The sequence below is a fragment of the Aquarana catesbeiana genome, linkage group LG06, assembly GCF_042186555.1.
Source record: "Aquarana catesbeiana isolate 2022-GZ linkage group LG06, ASM4218655v1, whole genome shotgun sequence".
Taxonomy (NCBI): Eukaryota; Metazoa; Chordata; class Amphibia; order Anura; family Ranidae; genus Aquarana; species Aquarana catesbeiana.
Window position 1 is genome coordinate 20,024,078 of NC_133329.1, and position 16,554 is coordinate 20,040,631.

General features: G+C 41.9%; 1 pseudogene; it reads right to left on the minus strand.

Annotated features, from left to right (window-relative positions):
* LOC141147874 (kinesin-like protein KIF13A pseudogene) overlaps window positions 1–11,559 on the minus strand; it is a 36,461-nt pseudogene extending 24,902 nt beyond the window's left edge.
* Window positions 11,560–16,554: the final 4,995 nt, after the last annotated feature.

Consider the following 16,554-nt stretch of genomic DNA (forward strand, 5'->3'; position numbering starts at 1 on the left):
GGCCTAGAAAACAGAATTGTTTTGGCCATATGCATTTGAATACATTTTTTATGGCCTACTTGTCTTAAAATAATTTGGTTGTGTAGATGGGTTTGTAACTAGAATGAAATGCAAACTAGATTCTGTGTAAGGAGAGGACACTCAGCAGCTGTTTACACATCTGGACACTGGAGCACTAGTGTGGGACACAAGAACACCCTTTTTATTAGGGGCCCCCACAGGTGCTCCAGTGTATACTATAGGGGGGTCTCCATCTGTACAAAACAGGTAAGTATTCAAGCTTGACAAAGGACAAAAATATTTCTTCATCTTGGAACTCTGCCATAACAGACAATTGTACCCCACTTCCAAGCAATGTTTCATATTTCTATTTCTGCCATGAAATATCTGTGTGCTAAGTATACCTATTTTTTTTTTACATAGGGGATAAAAGACTCGGAGGACACCCCTCATCCGAGGAGACAACAGACCCCCCACCTCTGGAAGAAGGGGAAATCCCATAAAGCCAACAGGAGGAGGAGGAGGAAGAAGATGTGGTGGAAATAGTCACCACAACAGGTGAGTGTCTGTGACCACAGGCTCAGGTAAGAGATTGATGCCTGCATATTTAGAATACATGGTGTGTTTTTGTTTCTATCTTTTTAGGTGATCGTGATGTTGTGGATCCAAATCATTTCACCTCTGAAAGTGCACAGATCCTGATCGGGGAGATCATGGAGTGTAATAGGGACTTGGAAAACATCCAGAAAAGCATCAATGATGTTAAAAAAAATGAAGAACATCATTGATGTTTTAGGGAGAGTTTAAAACCCCTCCAAATCCCTTCACTTTTTTTGTGCTTTTTGGGATCTAAAAATTTCTATCATTTTTTGACATATTCGTGAAAAGCCAAATTTTGAAGATGCCCACAGTGTGTCAACATGTGCTATCTGCCATCACGGGAGATCAATGGACACATTTTGTGGGTGCAACCCCTTCCTCAATAATAAAGTAGCTGGGAGGAAGGGGTTGCACCCCCAAAACACGTCCATTGATCCCCCATTATGGCAGGTAGCACATGTGGACATTCGGCAATTTGTGTGCATCTTCAAAATTTGGCTTTTCCTGGGGTGACTTCACCCCATCTGAATGCAATATCAAACACAGTTTGTAAATACTCATGTCTGATATTGCCTTCAACTTCTACAAAAGTTGAACTTTGTAAGTTCAAGATTTGTGTCTTTCTTGTTGGTTTTAAACATGTTTTATCTTAAATGGACATTTCTACTTTTTATAATGTGATCCAAAAATGTTATACAACAAACATGTTGGTTTGTTTTAAAAATCTTTTACAAATGCACATGTGATTGTGCTGGTATTAAAAAGATTGATGATCAAGAATGTGTGGATTATTGTTTAAACGTTCCAAAACTTTTGTTGTGCTCTAATTGGTGTTTACTGGGACAATGGGGGTTAGTTCCTAAGGGAAAATCCACTTTGCACTACAAGTGCAGTTTCAAGTGCACTTGTAGTGCAAAGTGTTTTTGCCTTTAGTAAATAACACCCAACAGTGCTTTGTAATGTTACACAATCACGCCATTTTCAGGACTCACCACATTTCTGTCAGGGTCAGTTAAAAGAAACACAAGCAGTAAATGTCACCAAAGAATTTAGTAGTTAAAATTATTTTTTTATTTGAAAAATGTTTCAGACATTGTCTGGCATATTGATGGCCCCCCTACCCACAAAGTATTTAAGGTATCTAAGATGGACCTCACGGGCACTCAGGGGGGGCAAGCTAGGACGGCCACTTTCAAGCGCCGTCAGGGTTGGTTCATTAGGAATTCCGGCCTCAGGACCAACTGAGCCAGCATAGTTGGCAGAATTTTGCCGTAAAAAGTTGTGTAGAACACAGCACGCCAGGATGCTATGATTCAGTTTGTACTCCGCCATGTGTATGGGTGTAAGAAGTAGGCGGAACCGGCTGGCCATGATTCCAAACGTGTTCTCCACCACTCTTCTGGCTCTGGCCAGCCGGTAATTAAAAACCCTCTGGTCCGGGGTGAGGGTCCTCATCGGAAATGGCCGCATAAGATGGTCCCCCACGGCAAAGGCTTCATCAGCAATGAAGACGAATGGGAGTCCTTCCACATTGTCTTCTGGAGATGGCAAGTCCAAGCTGCCATTCTGGAGATGCCTGTAGAACTCTGTCTGGGTGATGACTCCACCATCGGACATCCAGTCATTCTTCCCCGCGTCCACATACAGTGGCCGACACCACTGCCAACATCACAATACTATTGAACCCCTTATAGTTGTAATAGTATGACCCCGAGTTGGGTGGTGGGACTATGTGGACGTGTTTCCCATCAATTGCCCCTCCTCAGATAGGAAAGTCCCACCGCTGGGCAAAGTGGGAGGCCACAGTCTGCCATTCCTGTGGGTTGGAAGGAAACTGTGGAGTCAAACAAGAATAAAAAAATATTTTTGCACGTAAACAGGGAAAGCAGATTAGACAGAAACATTGTTGGCCAACATCAGGATAACATTTATTTTAGGGAGTTTTGAAAGACCAAGGTATAAGGTCCACCTATCAAATCCCCCCCCCATCTCATGGGCCATTTCTAACATTATAGGGGGGGAGTTCTTGGACAGGTAACCCTCTCCACTTCATTCAGAGATGAATGCCTAAATAATGTGTATTACTTTGGCCAGTCCCTCCTTAGTTACACTATTGACAGACCACTGGACAGGTAAAAAGTGTCATAATACAAAGATACAAATACACACTGTACACATTTTAGCACATTCGGACATTCTGCTATTACCTATCAAGATAATAATAGGATACAAAAACTCCATCCATAAATATGACCACAAAAGAGATGGGTATAGTGTGTATGGGTTTGGCAAAGTCAGCAGATAGATGATTGAGGATAGATAGAGAATTGGTATCAGCTGACTTAGCAGGTGGGGGGAGGGAGTGTTCCAAATGATTTGGGGACCACAAAAAAAAGCCTCTGGCTCTCTGCCTGAATTTTAAGCAAAAATCAAATTTTTATAACATTTTAGGGGGTATTTAGGGTAAAGCACTACTATGGAGCTGACAAAATAAACTGTTAAGTGACTACATGAGGTGAATATAGGGCCAGGAGAGCATGCTGGGGAGGTAAGTGAAGGCAAATATGTATGAAGGACAAAAAAATTACATAAAAATCCAGCATGCATGAGAACAAAGGGGACATTCACAGCATATTACAATCATGGTAATTAGGGAATGTTGAAAGAAATACAATATATTAACAAACATTAAATGCAATAAAATGTGATATTAAAGGATAAATCTTACCTTAATATACTCCTTCTGCAGGACCTGAATAATGGCAGAACAGGTCTCTGGGATAATGATCCCCAGAGCCTGGGGGGAGATGCCTGTCGAGAACTTGAGGTCCTGCAGGCTTCTCCCCGTCTCCAAGTACCGCAGGGTGGCGACGAGCCTCTGCTCCGGAGTGATGGCTTGCCTCATGCAGGTATCCTGCCTGCTAATATAAGGGGTCAGCAAAGGCAACAAACGGTGAAATACGGGGTCCGTCATCCGGAGAACGTTCCTGAAATCATCAGGATTATTCTCACGGATCTCACGGAGCAAAGGCATGTGACAGAACTGGTCACGCTGGAGCAACCAATTCTTAGTCCATGACCACCCTGTTCATGGACTGGACTTGTGTCAAGGTAAGGACCCCAACACCAAGCCCCCGCACAGCACGGACTCGACGAGGAGTACGTATACGCAACATGGCTAGAAAATGGTCGGCTGCTCAGAACAAAGTAACAGAACGCACTGAAGAACAGCAAGGCTTGTGAAGAGTGACCAGAAAAACAGCTATGAGCGGACAAGATCACACAGAAAACACCAATACGAACTGACTGCATGCACTGAAGAGCAGATACAAACCCACAAGCACAAATTGAACAGCAGAAAACGATATGAAAACCACGAGTCTGAAAAAGCGCAAATTGTCTCTCACCAAACCATTACTAACACGAGATTAGCAAAAGTAGCCCAAAGGGTGCCGCGCTTGCTTCTGAACTGGCCTTTTCTAGTCTCGTTGTACATGGTGTACATCACCGCGTTCTTGGTGAGCGGAAATTCCGACAACTTTGTGTGACCGTGTGTATGCAAGACAAGTTTGAGCCAACATCCGTCGGAAAAAATCCATGGATTTTGTTGTCAGAATGTCTGATCAATGTCCGACCGTGTGTACGGGGCATAAGATGCCATGACACCTTCCAGTGGGCATCCTACAACCCATACACAATGGAGAGAGGCCCTGGACCCACCTGTCTATGTATTTCATTGTGGAGTTACCCAATTCCAAGGGCAACACAGTTATCCTTTATGGTTGTTGACCTGTTCTCAAAGATGTGTCATTGTATTCCACTTAAGAAGTTGCCCACTTCTAACGAACTGGCTTCCATTTTTGCTTGGGAGATCTTTTGCTTACATGGGCTACTCAAGGTGATTGGCTTGGACAGGAGTAGCCAGTTTTTGTCCCGGTTCTGGCGAGCGTTTTGTGCAGTTGGGAATTCAGCTTGCTTTCTCCTCTGCGTATGACCCGCAGTCTAATGGGGCCACGGAACAAGCCAATCAGTCCTTGGAGCAATTCCTACGTTGCTATATTTATGACCATCATAACAACTGCTCAGCCCTATTACCGTAGGCAGAGTTTGCTCACAACAGTGCCTTGAATTCTGCTTCCAGATTGTCCCTATTTATGGTGAATTATGCTTTCCAACCTTCCATGTCGCCTGACTCGTTTGTTCCGTAGAGTATACCTGCGTTAGAGGAGCATCTCCGTGGTCTTCGTGGTCTTCGTTCCACTTGGGCACAAGTCCAGGAGGCTTTGCGACATGCTAATGATAGGTACAGACTCCATGCTGACCGCAGATGCCTGCTTGCGCCTTCCTACCAGGTTGGGGACAGGGTCTGGCTGTCATCTCGCAACCTCCGACTTCGTGTTTCCTCACTGAAGTTCGCACCTTGGTTTATTGGGCCTTTCCGTATTCTTCACAGGATTAACCCAGTGGCTTACGCATTAGACCTTCCTTCTAAAATATGCGTATTTCAAATGTATTTCATGTCTCCTTATTAAAACCTTTGGTCTGCAACCACTTTACCACCTCGGTGCCATGTCCTCACCCTGTACAGGTTGAGAACCATGAGGAGTATGAAGTACAGTCTATTGTTGACAACTGAGGAGATCCCAGGGGAGGACCTGTCATGGAAGGATCATTCGGAGTGCTGGTCTGGAGAGGGGCCTGGTGACTCGGTTGGAGGACGTATCCTGAAGTAGTCTTATTACATAGTACTGCCGGGTTGGCTTAGAGGTCCAAGTACTGTGTCTGACATTCACCGCAAACCAATAAATCCTGTGGCAGAGGATCGTACGGGTTTATTTCAAGCAAGTCTGTGGCAGAGACTTTTGTTCGTGCTACATACTGGCTGCTAGGCAAGTGAGAGAGGCCTATCCAGGCGATCAAAGATCGTGTCCCACAAAGGGGATCGCATTCAATTACAGTATTCAACTTTAAAGGACGTTCTAAAGAAACCTAAAGAAAGGTATTTGTGCGTCCCTGCAGATTTCCTCCTGTCTCTTTCCTGCTACTTCCTATGTTACTTGGTTCCATAAAGCATTGAAAACGTACTCAAGTGTTGGCGCTTGTATCATCCAGAGGTAAACTCAACGGAACCCTAGACCCGGTGTTGGTGAAACAGAGGTATCGAGAGTGAAGGTAACAAGCCCGCTTAAACCAGCAGATCCGCCGAGAGTTAGTGATACACATAGATGTTTTCCCCTCAAGCCTGGTGCTCCTCAGAGGGGGAGGGGTCATTGAGGAGGGGGTACTGTCAGGGCTGGGCTCAGCCCTTCCTTCTCTGAGCTGGCTGCTCAGCTGTCGGCTAATTGCCAGCTCCTATCTCTCCACAGTTGATGATATCCTGCTCGTCAGTCCTGCCTATTTAGCCATCCAGTCCAGAGGATCTCGGCCTTCGCCTAAGTCAACATCACAGAAACTATCTCCTGCGATCCTGTTCAAGACTTGCTTTTGACATCCCTTCTGGCTCCAGATTCTGCTTGCTGTTCCACTACATTGATCTCTGATTTCTGGCTTGGCTGACTACACGTTCTGGTTACTGAAGTTTGGCTATGTTTTGATTATGTTTGTTCTTTTTACTTTTATTATTAAACAAGTGTGATTTAACTGTACTTCTATCTCGGCCTGATTTCATGGTTTCTGACAATGAGTCATAAGAGGGCCAATCAGAGCTGCAGAGCTGGAGGTGTGCTCTGTGTGTCTGTGTAAATCCAGGAAGTGAACAGGCAGCAGCTTCAGCTGCCCACAGTTAAAATGAATGCAGCCAGACTCAGTGGAGGGAGATTTCTGAAGCATATTTGGCAAGTATGGAATCACAGTATACATAAAATAAAATGCAAAGTGGTTGGAGGGAAGCTTCATAATGGCAAAGATTTTTTTATTACAATTTTGTGAGCAGACTGAAGTTCCTCTTTAATATCAGCATCACTACTAGTGATAGGGAAATTTAATGACATGCAATACATTAGTTATCAGAATACTAGGTATGCAGAGAATCACGCAAAGGTGGATTAACTCTTTCCAAGGTATCAGATCTTCCTATATGTGACCAGTGTAACACTGGTCCAATGATGTAATACATTTGAACATAACTAGAGATAATCCCAGATAAAGAGAACCAATCCTATCAGCAATTGAAATGAGAACCTCTAAGTAACAAAGGTGCTTATTATTGATTGTAAACAGTTAGGACTTGCTGGAAAATCTCTGCAGCTTGGGATAGTTTATGTATAAAATATTTGTCTTCCAAATTCATAAAGCAATAACATGTCATGTGGCAATGTATAACGTATATGGATCCACTCTCTTTAGGAGAGCTTACAACCTATTGTTCTTCCTGAATTTATACAGTAGAACAAGATTGGGGAGAATCTAGAAAACCTTTCTCAAATGAACATACCAACTAAATTCAGACAGAACCCAAGGAAAATTATTATTATTATTATTATACAGGATTTATATAGCGCCAACAGTTTACGCAGCGCTTTACAATATAAAAAGATACAAAAGAGTTATAATACAATAAAATACAAGAGTATTAAGAGGGCCCTGCTCAGAAGAGCTTACAATCTAGTAGGGTGGGGCAGGTGGTACAAAAGGTTGTAACTGTGGGGAATGAGCTGATGGAAGTGGTAAAAGATTAGTTCGAGACATATAGTAGGTGAGGTTGAAAAAAGACACAAGTCCATCAAGTCCAACCTATGTGTGTGATTATGTGTCAGTATTTCATTACATATCCCTGTATGTTGCTGTCATTCAGGTGATTATCTAATAGTTTCTTGAAGCTATCAATGCTCCCCGCTGAGACCACCGCCTGTGGAAGGGAATTCCACATCCTTGCCGCTCTTACAGTAAATAACCCTCTACGTAGATTAAGGTTAAACCTCTTTTCTTCTAATTGTAATGAGTGGCCACGAGTCTTATTAAACTCTCTTCTGCAAAAAAGTTTTATCCCTATTGTGGGGTCGCCAGTAACATGATAGACTTTCCTAAAGAGATGAGTTTTCAGGGATCGCCTGAAGGTAGCAAGAGTAGGGGATAGCCGGATCAGTGGAGGTAGCGGGTTCCAGAGGATGGGAGAGGCTCTGGAGAAATCCTGGAGACGAGAATGGGAGGAGGAGATGAGAGAGCTTGAAAGCAGGAGGTCTTGAGAGGAGCGGAGAGGTCGATTTGGGTGATATTTGGAGACAAGGTTGGTGATGTAGCTTGGGGCAGAGTTGTGAATGGCTTTGTATGTTGTGGTTAGTATTTTGAATTTAATTCGCTGAGTGATTGGGAGCAAGTGTAGGGATTGGAGTAGAGGGTTGGCAGACACTGAGCGGTTGGTAAGGTGGATAAGTCTGGCAGCAGCATTCATGATAGACTGACCTTCTCCTCCAATCCCTACACTGGCTCCCAATGACCCAGTGAATTAAATTCAAAATACAATCTAGTTGTTATTGAAGGATCTGCCAAGAACAGTCATCCTCATATATATTACACAAGTTATAAGAATTATTAAATTGTATCTCATGTTGAGGGTCAATTAGTCAGAATTATGCCACACAAGCTCATTCTCTGATTTGATTCTATTAAAAAATAACAACACTACAATTTATCGAAGAACATTGCTTTGGTGATCAGTGTCAATGTAGTCATTACATTGGTGGTCAGTGTGAATGCCCTTGTTAAATTAATTGTGAGTGCTATGAACCCCGTTGTCTTGATGGTCAGTGTTAGTGCCACTATTACCTTAGTGATCAGTGTAAATACTCCCATTATATTGATGATTAGTGTGAATATTCCTGTTTCATTGGAGGTCAATGCCAAAGCCTCTATTACATGGTTATAAGTGTTACAACAGGTTAGTTACTAGAGTCCAGCTCAGAATTAGAGTACATTGTAGTGGAATGCAAAGAGTCAGAATATCTTAGCCAGTGAGAATAGACGCTGCAGCCACTGAAAGACTCCCACTCCAATGTGATTCTTTTACTGGCTGTGCTGGAATTATGCTCCCACCTTTTGGTGCTTAGACTATGGTATATGACGGAAGCACTCAATTGGAGTGTGGGACGTTCCATTACAAGGCTTTCCTACAGGAATTCGTTATAATAAAAAATCAAGTTAAAACCTTGGCTTTGTCAGAGATAGCCAAGCTCTCATTGTCCCCAGAGCGACCCAATTGGCTGCTGTGATGATAGTTTTGGCACTCATTTGCATTTTTCAATCCATAACTTTGTGTATTCAACTTTTTTCATGTTTTGCGTGGCACCCATGCATAACAATATCTTAAAGTTAAACTATTAGAACACTGGAGTTTAAGAAACATTTGCAACACGCATGCCCAGCTGCAAAGACCCGACCGAGTTACAGCATAGTTTAGTAACAGTTAACACCGGTATTTACAGGATACCCAAAATGAAAATAATTTTTGATATACGGTATGTCTTTATGTGTCATATATCACCTGCAATTTACTATTACATGTGTCATTAAATAAATAATAAAATACCTTGGTAAAGTAGAATGATCTTCCAGATCTATAGTTTTCTGCAAGCAATTACTGTTCCTTAAAATTTCAGGAGTTTGAGAACTGGCCTCACCATACTGCGGTGAACATGGAACCATGTAGTCTTGTACTTTTGTGCCATCACCTATCTCCAAGTATTCTGATTTGGTGGTATGAACTTTCATTTCAATAGGTTGACTGTTTGACTCATTAGAGATTGGGGTGAACATATCAGATGTTTGTTTTTTTTCAGTAGAATTAAGATCATCATCAGAGGCTGGAATGGTTGGTGCAGAACTTTCAGTTGCCTTGTAAAATGCTGATTTAGTCTTGGATTTCTCATTCTCAATCATGTTACTATTCCAGCCTTCTCTATCAGATAATATGGATGACCTGCCATTTTCTGTATTCAATTCATCATATGTTTGAACCTCCGCTTCAGATGAAACATTTGTCTTCATATATTCTGGCTTTGGTCTGCTAGGTTGTTGTAAATCAAATACATTTTTTCCTATATGTATTTTATCTTCATGCCACAGCTGGGTCTTTGTTTTAGATAAGCAGCCATTAACATATATTTTTGAGTTGTTGACTGGAATTAGAAAAACCTCTCCTTCTGTCTTCCTAATCACACAGTGTTCACATTCAGCCTCAGGACCAGAGATCTGGATGTCTTGAGAAGGTCCAGAGCCAATCTTGGTTATATCATTTATATTATGGATAATAAATGATGTATCACGTTGGATAAGATAGCATTCATTACTAAATGTGGCATTCTGTTTTTCAAGAATGATGCCCATGTTCTCTAAATTCTTCTGCCATTCCTTTGTGGCAACCTCGGTCCTTTTCAGCTTTTCTTCCCACGAGGTTTTCAGATCACTGAGAAGACGTTCTTTTTCCTCTAACTGTGACTTCAGTTTTTGTACTTCTGCCTCTTTCAAGTGTTCTGTTGTTGTAAGTTGCTTTCTGAGTTTTTTTATTTCCTCTTGTAGCTCCTCTATGGCTTTGGATTTCACATCCTTATTGGCCACGGCTTGGTTGACTATCTGTTTGGCACTCTCTGCGTATTTTAGGGTAGAGATCGTTTCCCGATAATTATCTGCTGCAGGACTGACTGTGGCCAACATAATTGTCTTGCTGTTTCCTCCAAGATTGTTCTTTAGCAGCCATGTGAGCACAGAGTCTCTATAATTCACGTATTGAATCGTCCTTTTTTTTTCTGAGATTACAGCCAATGAATTTATGACTAGACCAAGAGTTAAGAGGGATTTGTTGATATTACAACATTCCTTAAGCTGACTGCCTTGGGCTCCAGATTTGTTGGACCTCTCACTTCCCGCCAGATCTACTAGGCTGACCTTACTCACCAACTCTCTGGAGGCTCCAGGCTTGGGATCATTACATATTTGTGTAACAGTCAGTGTTAGTATGGCATGAGATCGACTGCTCTGCTCATTCATCTTGGTTTCTGCAATGGCCCTCTGTTTGTTACCTTGATCCAGCAGCAATTTAATCTCTTTATAGCTTCGAACAGCATGACAAGATAACTCCTCAACATATGGACCGAGTAGTTTGTCTTCTCTAACTCTTAGTTTCCTTTTCTTTTCTTCTGACCTTAGGAGATCTCTCACCTCTTCATTATATATCTCAAAATAGGAGGCCTCAATCCTGATGGTTTCCAAGTCATTGGACTCTTTATTAAATAAAGCAGAGCATATTTTTGGCACAATACCAGGTTGGTCTTCTGTCCCCATCATTGAAAATGTTTTTCCTGATCCTGTTTGGCCATAAGCAAAGATACACACATTGTAACCAAGCCATATGTTCTCAAGAACTCCATCTCCGAGATGTTCAAAAACATCTTCCTGCCCAGTATTATGTCTATCCTCTGTCCAGAAACAGTTGTCATATGTAAAGGTACGAGGTTCTTTTCTGTCTTTTTCCTTGCAGGAAATGGGTGGCAGAAGGGTAATCTGGTTTCCACTGACCCGAACAACACACTCTGAGTTTAGTCCTTCCTCCCTCTGATTCAGAGGACGGACCCTCACAGCCACTTTCACATTGCTATTATTCATTTTCCCAGTTTTTAGATAACCTGTGGGGAGAAAATATAAGAAAGGATGAAAACAGTCTTTGAGATCTGAATATCATTATAATGCTGACCTGCTGACTCACATGCATAAAACAAACACAAATCTGTCAATAGGATACACTTGACATCCTTAGGATTATACAAGCTGATGTTCCTGTTAGTTAACCACTTCCATACTGGGCCAATTCTGGCATTCCTCTCCTACATGTAAAACTCATAATGTTTTGGGTAGAAAATCACTCAGAACCCCCAAAAATTATATATTTTTTTAAGCAGATACCCTAAGGAATAAAATGGTAGTCGTTGCACTTTTCTAACGCAATTTATTGGGGAAAAAACACACTTTCATGACTACAAAAAACAAAAACCACTAAAGTTAGCCAGTTTTTTTGTAATATGTGAAAGATGATGTTACACCAAGTAAATAGATAGCTAACATGTCACGCTTTAAAATTGCACACACTTGTGGAGTGGCGCCAAACTTTGGTACTTAAAAATCTCCATGGGTGACATTTTAAAAATGTTTACAGGTTACCTGTTTAGAGCTACAGAGGAGATCTTGTGCTAGAATTATTGCTCTCACTCTAACATTCGCAGTGATACTTTACATGTGTAGTTTAAACACTGTTTACATATACGGGGGCAACTTACGTATACGTTTGCTTCTGCGTGCGGGGATAGGGGTGGTTTACATTTTTTTTTTATTGTTTATTTTTTTTTTTTACACTTTCGCTTTCATTTTTTTTTGTGAGTGGACAGATAGGATTGATCCAAAAGGATTGCCTGTCCTTTCAGCCAATCACGTGACGGGTGTCAAAACCCGCTACCTGATTGGCCGGGAGAAGGACAGTGAATATTCATTCGCTGTTGTAACACACCTGGGTGGGCTGAGAGCGCACTCTCTGTGCCCCGAGCCCACCCTATTTTGAAGCCTATTAGAGCCTCTGGCTCTAATCGGTGCTTCAAAAAAACATTCCCCTGCCCATCCCCGCAATTGTAAATCATGCGCCTGGCATCTTGAAATGGGCCGGGTGTATGAATAGGGGGGCAGCAGAAGGAATAGGGGAGGTGGCGCCCATGCGCCCTCAATGGACGGGCCACCCCTGGTCGGAAGTGATGCTTCTGGCCTCCGAAGGTCATAGAGATGGCCGGGGTCCATCTGGTCCACGGTCAGCTCTATAGTAAACCACCGCCACAGGCGGTTTCATTCTTTGGCTCACACGGGTGAGCCAGGAGAAGCACCGGAGAGAGGCAGTAGGGTGAGTGAGTCCCTTCCCACCACCTGTAAAAGCAATCAAGTGGCTAAATAGCCACTATGAGGGCTTTTAATTTGCAGGGAATTGCCTGCTGAAAAAAAAAATATCTGAATGATTCCTGCAGCTGCAGGCATCTTACAGATATGTCCACTCAAAATCCAAGATGTCACATGGCGACATATGAGGGAAGCATGAACATAATGCCTGCCAAACAACATGAATACTGAACATGAAAAATTTACCAAAGGCCAGAGTATGTGCTTACAGTCATAACTTGTAGTACATACAAATAAGGTACAGTAAAGGCAGTTTTTTTATTTAGTTTTTTCATGATCAGCAGCCAGGCTGCCCTTTTCTAGTGCTATCCCCTGCAGACTCAGCATTCAGTGATCCAGCACTGGTCTTCTGGGTTGAACGACACTCCGATTCATTCAAACCACTTTCATTCAATCCTCACTTTCAAGGACCCCCCCCCCCCCCCCCAGAGAAAAGTGCTGATGTCATTATGATCTCTGCATCATTGAGCACTTCTTAGCTCTAAAGAAGAGGAGAAGAAAGAAGAAGACACTGTGGGGGTTATTTACTAAAGGCAAATCCACTTTGCACTGCAAGTGCACTTGAAAGTGCACTGAAAGTGCACTTGGAAGTGCAGTCGCTGTAGATCTGAGGGGGACATGCAAGGAAAATAAAAAACAGCATTTTAGCTTGCACATGATTGGATGATAAAATTAGCAGAGCTTCCCCTCATTTCAGAACTACCCCTTAGATTTAAAGCGACTGCACTTCCAAGTGTACTTTCAGTGCTCTTTAATGTGCACTTGCAGTGCAAAGTGGACTTGACTTTCGTAAATAACTCCCTGTGTGCAATATGACTAAGGTTGCCAAATTTTTGGGAAAAAAAAAAGGCTGGCTTCAGCCCAGGTGGCAACTCTACATAAGACAGAACCAAAGGTATCTGAAAATAGGTAAGTATTAAATACATATAGGCCTCTAATGCCGCGTACACACGCTCGGAATTTCCGACAACAAATGTTCGATGGGAGCTTGTTGTCAGAACTTCCAACAGTGTGTAGGCTCCATTGGACATTTGTTGTTGGAATTTCTGACAACAAAAATTTGAGAGCTGGATCTCAAATTTTCCGACAACAAAATCCGTTGTCGGAAATTCCGAGCGTGTGTAGACAATTCTGACGCACAAAATTCCACGCATGCTCGGAATCAAGCAGAAGAGCTGCACTGGCTATTGAACTTAATTTTTCTTGGCTGGTCGTACATGTTGTACGTCACTGCGTTCTTGACGTTTGGAATTTTCAACAACATTTGTGAGACCGGGGGTATGCAAGACAAGTTTGAGCCAACATCCGTCGGAAAAAAATCCAGGATTTTGTTGTCGGAATGTCCGAGTGTGTGTACGCAGCATTAGGGTGCAGGTTTATTCGGGTGAGGAGGGGTTATAGCTTCTTTATTTCTATCTGTGTCCTCATTGAAAGATATCCCTTTGCTTGCTTTCTATACTGGAAATAGGGGAGGGGAGGGGGAGGCACAAAAGCAGGCACAAATAAAAATGGAAGAGGGATAGAAGAGAAATACATCCACCTCTTTAGAAGCTCCATGAGCAAGACCCTCCTATTCCTTATGTTCTGAACTGTATTGTAATTGTACTGTCCCCATTTATATTATAAAGTGCTGCGCAAACTGTTGGCGAAATATAAATCCTGTATGATAATATACAACATGTTCCGTGGTTCAGAAATACAGTTACATTGTGGGACTTTATTTAATAGAAAATAATGAACTCACCATTAAGGAATTTTCAATTCACCTGTCACTCGTGTGTCATAAGTTCCTTTGTTTTGGCGGTCACCCTTAGGCACTCCCTGTATGATGAGGACATGTAGGTATAACAGAGCAGATTGGGATGTTTGTATTCTGCAATTCTTCCACTTCTGAGTTGTCTACAGTAAAAGTGTTATTTATATCTTTATCCTCGAAATCCTGGACGATGGCATCTGATTCTTTTCCACTTGGGTTGTTTGCTCTCCTGTTGGTAGCAAATTCACTTTCGTTATGACTAGAGAGGAGTTAATCATTAGAAATCTTCTGTACTAGGCGTGTTCCTGATATCCCCCTGTACTTTGTTTCCTTAGGTTTCGCTATCAGGCAGGTTTAAGTTTGTTGTTCTGTTGATGATGATTGTAAAGTCTTGTTTTTTTCCATAAAAAAACAGACATATTATACTTACCCCCTCGGTGCAGTTGGTTTTGCACAGAGCAGCCCAGATCCTCCTCTTCTTTGGTCCCTCTTCGGCTCTTCTGGCCCCTCCCTCCTGTTGAGTGCACCCCACAGCAAACAGCTTGCTATGGGGGCACCTGGGCTGAGTCACAGCTCCCTGTGTCTATTCAGACATGGAGCCCTGGTTTAGCTCTGCCCCTCTCTCTCCTGATTGGCTAATTGACTTTGAGTTTAATTTGTGTCTCAACCAATCAGAAGGAGAGTCCCGGACGGCCGAGGCACTTGTGGACATGGCTGGAAAGAGATGGGGCTCAGGTAAATATTAGAGGAGCTGAGGGGGCTGATGCACACAGACATTTTCTTTATCTTAACCACTTCAGCCCCAGAAGGATTTGCCCCCTTCCTGACCAGGCCATTTTTTGCGATACGGCACTGTGTCGCTTTAACTGACAATTGCGCAGTCATGCGACGTTGTACCCAAACAAAATTGACGTCCTTTTTTTCCAACAAACAGAGCTTTCTTTTGTTGGTATTTGATCACCTCTGCATTTTTTATTTTTTGCGCTATAAACAAAAGAAGAGCAACAATTTTGAAAAAAAACACAATATTTTTTACTTTTTGCTATAATAAATATCCCAATTTAAAAAACAAATGTCTTCCTCAGTTTAGGCCGATATGTATTCTCCTACATATTTTTGTTAAAAAAAAAATCACAATAAGTGTATATTGATTGTTTTGCGCAAAAGTTATAGCATCTACAAAATAGGGGATAGATTTATGGCATTTTTATTTTTTTTACTAGTAATGGCGGTGATCAGCGATTTTTATTGGGACTGGAACATTATGGCGGACACATCGGACATTTTTGACACTTTTTTGGTATCATTGACATTCATACAGCGATCAGTGCTAAAAATAGCCACTGATTACTGTATAAATGTCACTGGCAGGGAAGGGGTTAACACTAGGAGGCGATCAAGGGGTTAAATGTGTTCTCTAGATGTGTTTCTAACTGTGGGGGGATGGGGATCGTTGTTCCTACTTAGTAGTAACAGACAATCTGTTTCTCCTTCCCTGTCAGAACAGGGATTTGTGTGTTTACACACACAAATCCTCGTTTTGGCTCTCATGCCTGTGATCACAGGTGGGCGGTGGCGATCATGCCGCCGTATATTTACAGGAGACGATCGGGAACCCTTTATTACTCAGAATGCATTCTGTGCATTAAGATAAAAAAAAAACCTTCTGACTTTGCAACCCCTTTAATGAAAAAAAAACGTTTGATGTCTTCCTGAAATCCAGAAGAGTGTTTTCCCCAGATATAATATATTTTTTATATTTCGTAGATCTTTAATGGATTCTTACATTAACAAGGCAGGAAAAACAAAAAAAGGAAAAAAGAAAAGTAAGAACATAGCGTTTACAAGTACAGTATAGTAATGTACAGAATTATAAAACAAACCACTTAGAATATAACTTAGAAATGGATAATGGAAGAGCTAGTGAAAGAATTTCTCATTAATGCAAACATACGGTATTTGGAAGGATATATCTAGTAGTAATGACTGATGAAGCTTAGAGATTCTACCTGTTAGGAATTGGAATACAAGGCCGAACAGAATTCAAAGTTTTGACTAGGTTTAGTTGGAGTTTAACATCTAATTCATTTGGGACTGTGGAGTGTCTCCACTTGTGAATAATTAGCAGTCTAGGAGCAAATAGTTATGTGCATGACTAGGATTCTGAGGTTATATGGGAAAACATCTATACCTAAGCTGAGAATGGCTAAGGAAGGAGAAGGATCTGTTATAATTCCAGTAAGCTCTGAGATAAAGGTGAAAAGGTTTAGAGA